This window comes from Cricetulus griseus, chromosome 2 (genome assembly GCF_003668045.3).
Source record: "Cricetulus griseus strain 17A/GY chromosome 2, alternate assembly CriGri-PICRH-1.0, whole genome shotgun sequence".
Classification (NCBI taxonomy): domain Eukaryota; kingdom Metazoa; phylum Chordata; class Mammalia; order Rodentia; family Cricetidae; genus Cricetulus; species Cricetulus griseus.
Window position 1 is genome coordinate 203371614 of NC_048595.1, and position 5030 is coordinate 203376643.

At 45.9% G+C, this 5030-nt stretch overlaps 1 long non-coding RNA gene across 1 annotated transcript; it reads right to left on the reverse strand.

The window, feature by feature from the left end:
- Positions 1 to 2738: 2738 nt before the first annotated feature.
- LOC118238234 lies at positions 2739 to 4207 on the reverse strand. The gene is made up of 3 exons (XR_004768010.1): positions 4070 to 4207; positions 3481 to 3568; positions 2739 to 3006 (listed from the first exon to the last, which is right to left on the reverse strand). It is a non-coding gene; the product is annotated as an uncharacterized LOC118238234 (long non-coding RNA).
- Positions 4208 to 5030: the final 823 nt, after the last annotated feature.

Consider the following 5030-nt stretch of genomic DNA (forward strand, 5'->3'; position numbering starts at 1 on the left):
AAATAGTCTTGCATCTTAACCTTTGATTTGTATGGTCAAGAGCCAAATCACTGCCTTCTCCATCTGGTCCCAGCCTAAGATGCTGCTTGGTGCCACACCACCAGGTTAATGAGCTGAGCAATACACAAACATCTTCAGGCACACCTGTATTAAAACAAAAAGGTCTTGGAACTGGCTGAGTCAGGTTGCACCATCCTTTAGAACATCAGCCTCCATCAGTGCCCTGCCACAGACCAGGTCTCCCATCGTATCCATCGTTCATCATAAGGCTCCGTTGTTACATGCCAGGCATAAAGAGTCCTGCTGAACTCAGATGTCCTAGAGCCTAAACCTGATCTGCACATATCATGATGGGAAAATCCAATCTCCTTTGTTTTCCTATTCGGCATAAAGGGCGTTTGTGGGCTCAAATCCCTTCTCAGAGAGAAATGGATGCTTGCCACCGGGTTTAGTGTTTCTAAACCTTGATTCCCCGCCCCGCCCCCCCCCCCCCCCCCCCGTCTCCTACTTATGCCTTTACCTAGCAGAGATCTGCATTGAAAACCATGTCTTCCTTGGCATGTGTGATATGCCTCTGAGGTCTGGTCTGGGTTGGGAGGTCCTAGGGTAGAGATCATGTTGATTCTAACAGCACATCACATTGAAACATATGGTGAGGGTGGACTCTGGCCCCTTCATCTTTCTTCTTTTTTAATCAGCTTGGAACATAATCAGCATGTCGTTCCATGGCCAGCTAGTCCTCACAAGGCCTGGTCTTGCTGATCTTTCAACCTCATTTCCCTTCCTTTCCCACGCCCCAGCTACAGGGGCTTTTTGCGTTGCTGAACCAATCACCCAAGCTTGTCCTTGCTAGGGGCAGCCACACTGGCTCTCCTGGCTCCTTTGCCTCGGCCGCTCTTGCCCTCAGAGGCCCTTTCTGACCGGCACACTGTCCTCTGTACATCCTGTACAGCGTTATTTTAAATTACTGTTACTTAAAAATATTTTATTTAGTTGGTTGATGTCTCTTCCATGCCAGTGCAAACTCCACAGAAGCAAAGGCTGTGTCCTCTGTGTTAGGCTTCTGCTTAAATTAAAGGCACGCTCTATGGAACATGAACCATGGAGAACATAAAGAGTATATTAATCATATAGTTTATTACGATGGGAGAGCAGGACATGGAAGAACAGAGTAGGACAGAGAAAGAGAGAGAGAGGTACAGAAAAGCGTAAGAGAAGAGAAGCGTAAGTGGGCAGGGGTCTGTCTTTTAAAGGGGTCCTTTGCACCTGCATGCAGACTTAGTTCCCGTGGAACCCTGGGCTGACCAGGGTACTGTCTGGACTCTGCCAGGTAACAGAGGCAGGCCAGCATAATGCCTGAACCTTTCACCCTGTTCACCACAGAGGTCCCCAGACCTAGAACAAATATTTAACCTATGAAGGCAAGGGAAAGTAGGCCGCTCTTACTCCTGCCTGAATGCCATAGGGGCGGCGCGCGAGGGGGGGGGCAGAGGGGGTCCTATTTATGCATGTTTAATGCTCCTCTACTTTGCTTGAGTCTGCCTTTAAGAATAACATGCCAATTGCATAAATGTGGATGGCAACATTAAAATAAAACTGGAGGAAGGGGAGCGTCAGGCATGACGACTCAGTTATTTTCCTTAAAATGCTAGTTTTAAAGAGCTTTGACTACAAAAAAGGCCAAGGTTGCCCCCTAGTGTTCAGACCTGTGGTTGTAGGTGTGACACCAACAATAATACCTTTACAAAAATAGTGTGTCTACCATATAAAGGCAAACGCCTACAGCCTGCTATAATGCAAACTGAATTTGCCAAGGGACTATAAATCCCCACACAGTATCACTTCACACGAATTCTTTCAGTTCTAGTCTTCTGCCAAGAGTTGAGATAGTGCCGTTGTTCGCTATTAAAGAAATCCGAGCCAACGCGGAGACTTCTAGCTCAGCTCCAGCAGACAGACCATCTTAAGTTTCACCGAGGCGCTCTGCTTATAAAGTAGGGGAAATCAGTGCTAAGAAAGGTGGCGACTTCGCACGTCTGGATAGGGATTTTCCCCTCAGGGTTTCAACGAGACCCGGTGCGTCCAGGATGGTTGGGCCACATACTTCCCTCCAAAGTTAGGAACACCGCAAACCGTTCAGATTTGAAAGGGGTTGAACCAAGCACAACACTTATGGAGATGTCTTGCTAGGTTTAGGCTGGACATTTTCCATTCCCGTGCCACACCGAAGATTGGCAAAACAAAAGAAAGCCTGAAAATGAGCCGGTGGAGGGTGGCACCGAAGGAAATGGCTTAATAAAGAGCCTGGGTTGTTTATTGGCTGCTAAGAGAATCCTCTTAAGGAAACAGGGTTCTTTGAAATGATAGGAAATAGGTGGTGAGGTGAAGAATAACCACGGTGCCCGAATTATCCACTTTGTTTCACTTTTCTTGAATCCAAAGGAAGGTGGATCATAGGCTATTACAAACCAGCCGGTACGGTTCACAACTGCAGCTGCCTCTACGGACTGCTTTCTGGGCGTGTGAAGCAATGCCCCCTACCTTTTACACTGACCATCTGACTGTCTTCTATACACGAAGACATTGTTTTACTTTTACTGTAAGATGTTTTTTCTTTTGGTGGGAGAGTCTTACTCTGTGGCTCAAGCTGGCCTGGAACTCACTACGTAGCCCAGGTCAGCCTCACATTCAGAGTTGAGAGAAAATGCAAAATTAAGGAAGAAAGGGGTTTATTTGACTCCCAGTTCAATGGTACAGTCAGTCCATCATGGTGGGTGAGGTGCCTGCTTTTCTTCAACTGGATGAGGGACGCTCCTCTGAGGGTTTGACCCCATCATATTGGCCTGTGGGCGTTTTCTTGGTTGCTAATTGTACGGGTGGTACCTCGCTGGACAGCTGGGTCTGAGCTGTCTAAGACTGGCGGCTGAGCAAGCCAGGAAGTCACGTTCCTTTCAGTGCTTGGCTTCAGTGTCAGCCCCGAGGCTTCTCTCAATAATGGACTGTAACCTGTGATTGAAATAAGAGTTTTTCTTCCCCAAGTTGCTTTTGGTCAGTGTTTATCACAGCAACAGAAAAGTCAAACTGGAATAGGGGGTAAGTTAAGGCTGCAGGAGCTTGAGGTAGCTGGTCACATTCCCCCACCATCAGGAATTCGGTGCGAGCAATGCAAGCTGCCACTCAGCTCCCTTTCTCTGTTTACATAGTCCAGGATCCCACAATGGTGCCGCCCTCAGTGTGTGGAGCTTCCAACCCCACTTAACACACTCAAAATACTTCCCCACAGGAATGGCCAGAGGCCCATCTCACTCTAGATTATATCAAGTTGGCAATTTATTACTCAGTTGTAAACATTTTAGTAATATTGGCCCTTCCAACACCATGAACATTGGGTGTTTACCCATTTTTGCGTGTCCTTTTTTATTTCTGTTAGTATTTTATCATTTTTATTGTAGAGCTTTTTTCCCCTCTTAATTTACTCACAGTAATTTGGTCCTCTAATAGCTGGTCAACAACAAGTGTCTGTGATGAAGTCACTTCAGGAGGATCTTAGCAGCCATCCTGTTAGGCACTGAAAATTTGTAATTAAACTTTTAAAAAAATCACATGATGATGATGATGATGATGTGTGTGTGTGCATGTGTACTTGTGTGGAAGTCAGAGAACAATTTTTGGGAGTTGATTCTCTCAGAGTTGAGAAGAGGGCATCAGATCCCCTGCAGCTGGAGTTATAGGCAGCTAAGAGCTGCCTGATATGGGTTCTAGGAACCAAACTCACGTCCTCTGCAAGAGCAGGAAGCATTCCTGATCACCCAGCTGTGGTTCCACCCAAGATTCGTATCTAAAGAAGAGAGTGTCTGTCTGGCCTGGTTTGGGTCCTATGCTCAACCCTTGGCTGAGTACGACATGAGTGATGTCTCTTCAAAAAATACCCAAGCGATCCAACTGGGAATCAAGCATGTTTTGCTAAAAGCACACACAGGAGCATCCTAGACTTTCTCCAATATTTGTTGTCAAGACTAAATATCTCTACATCTATTTTCTAAGTGGAAAAGAAAGGACTTCAACTCACCGCAGTGTCTGGCAGCTCCCGTGTTTTCTTGGAGATTACTTCACTATCTGAGATCTTGCCCCCAAGTTCTTGTGTTCTGTAGAGTATAATTTACATCGGCCCAGTGTCGTAAATTCTCTTAAAGTTTCCAGGTGTGCAGTCAACTCTGGAAACCAGGGGTCACAACATTAAAGAAAGCTGACACTACCTCCCATAGCTTCCACCGGATAGATATTAACAAATACCTCCGCAACTAGGGGTGGAAGTTGGTGACCCCTCCCCACTCATGCTGCATGGTTGACTGGCTTGACCTGTGCAGGTCTTGTGCGGGCAACCACAGCTGCGTGAGTTCATGAGTGTCCAGAAGACCTTGTTTCACCAGTCTTCTCTGCCTCTTAACAATCCTTTCCATCCCCTCTTCTGTGATGTTTCCTGAGCCCTTTGGAGAGGGAATGGGATATAGATTAATGGTTGAGCATTCCACAGACCGTATTCTCTGTACTTTGACTAGTTGTTTTTGCATTTACTGTTGATCACTGCACAAAGAAACTTCTTTGATGAGGTCTGATAATTGCACTCATCTATGGGTTTAGAGATATGAATTTACAGGACAATTTGATATTATGTTCATGTAGCAAAATAATAATATTAACTTTACCTCTGGAGCCTATGAGCTCCAACCATGGATTACTGGCCAGATTTAAAGTACCAGGCATGTCTTTCCTCCTGTGGGTAGGGTCTTAAATACGATTAGAAAGTAGTCGGTTTCACCCATCCCCTAACGTTTGTGCCACTATTGCACTCACAGCATGTATTGCCAGGCTGGTCCTTATTGTAGCTCTTAGTGTTCATAACTATGGTGGTTTGAATAGGTATGTGTTTGAATGCATAGCCCATAGGGAGTGGCACTATTAGGAGGTATGACCTTGTCAGAGTAGGTGTGGTAGCCTTGTTGGAGGTCTCATATATGTTTAAGCCACAC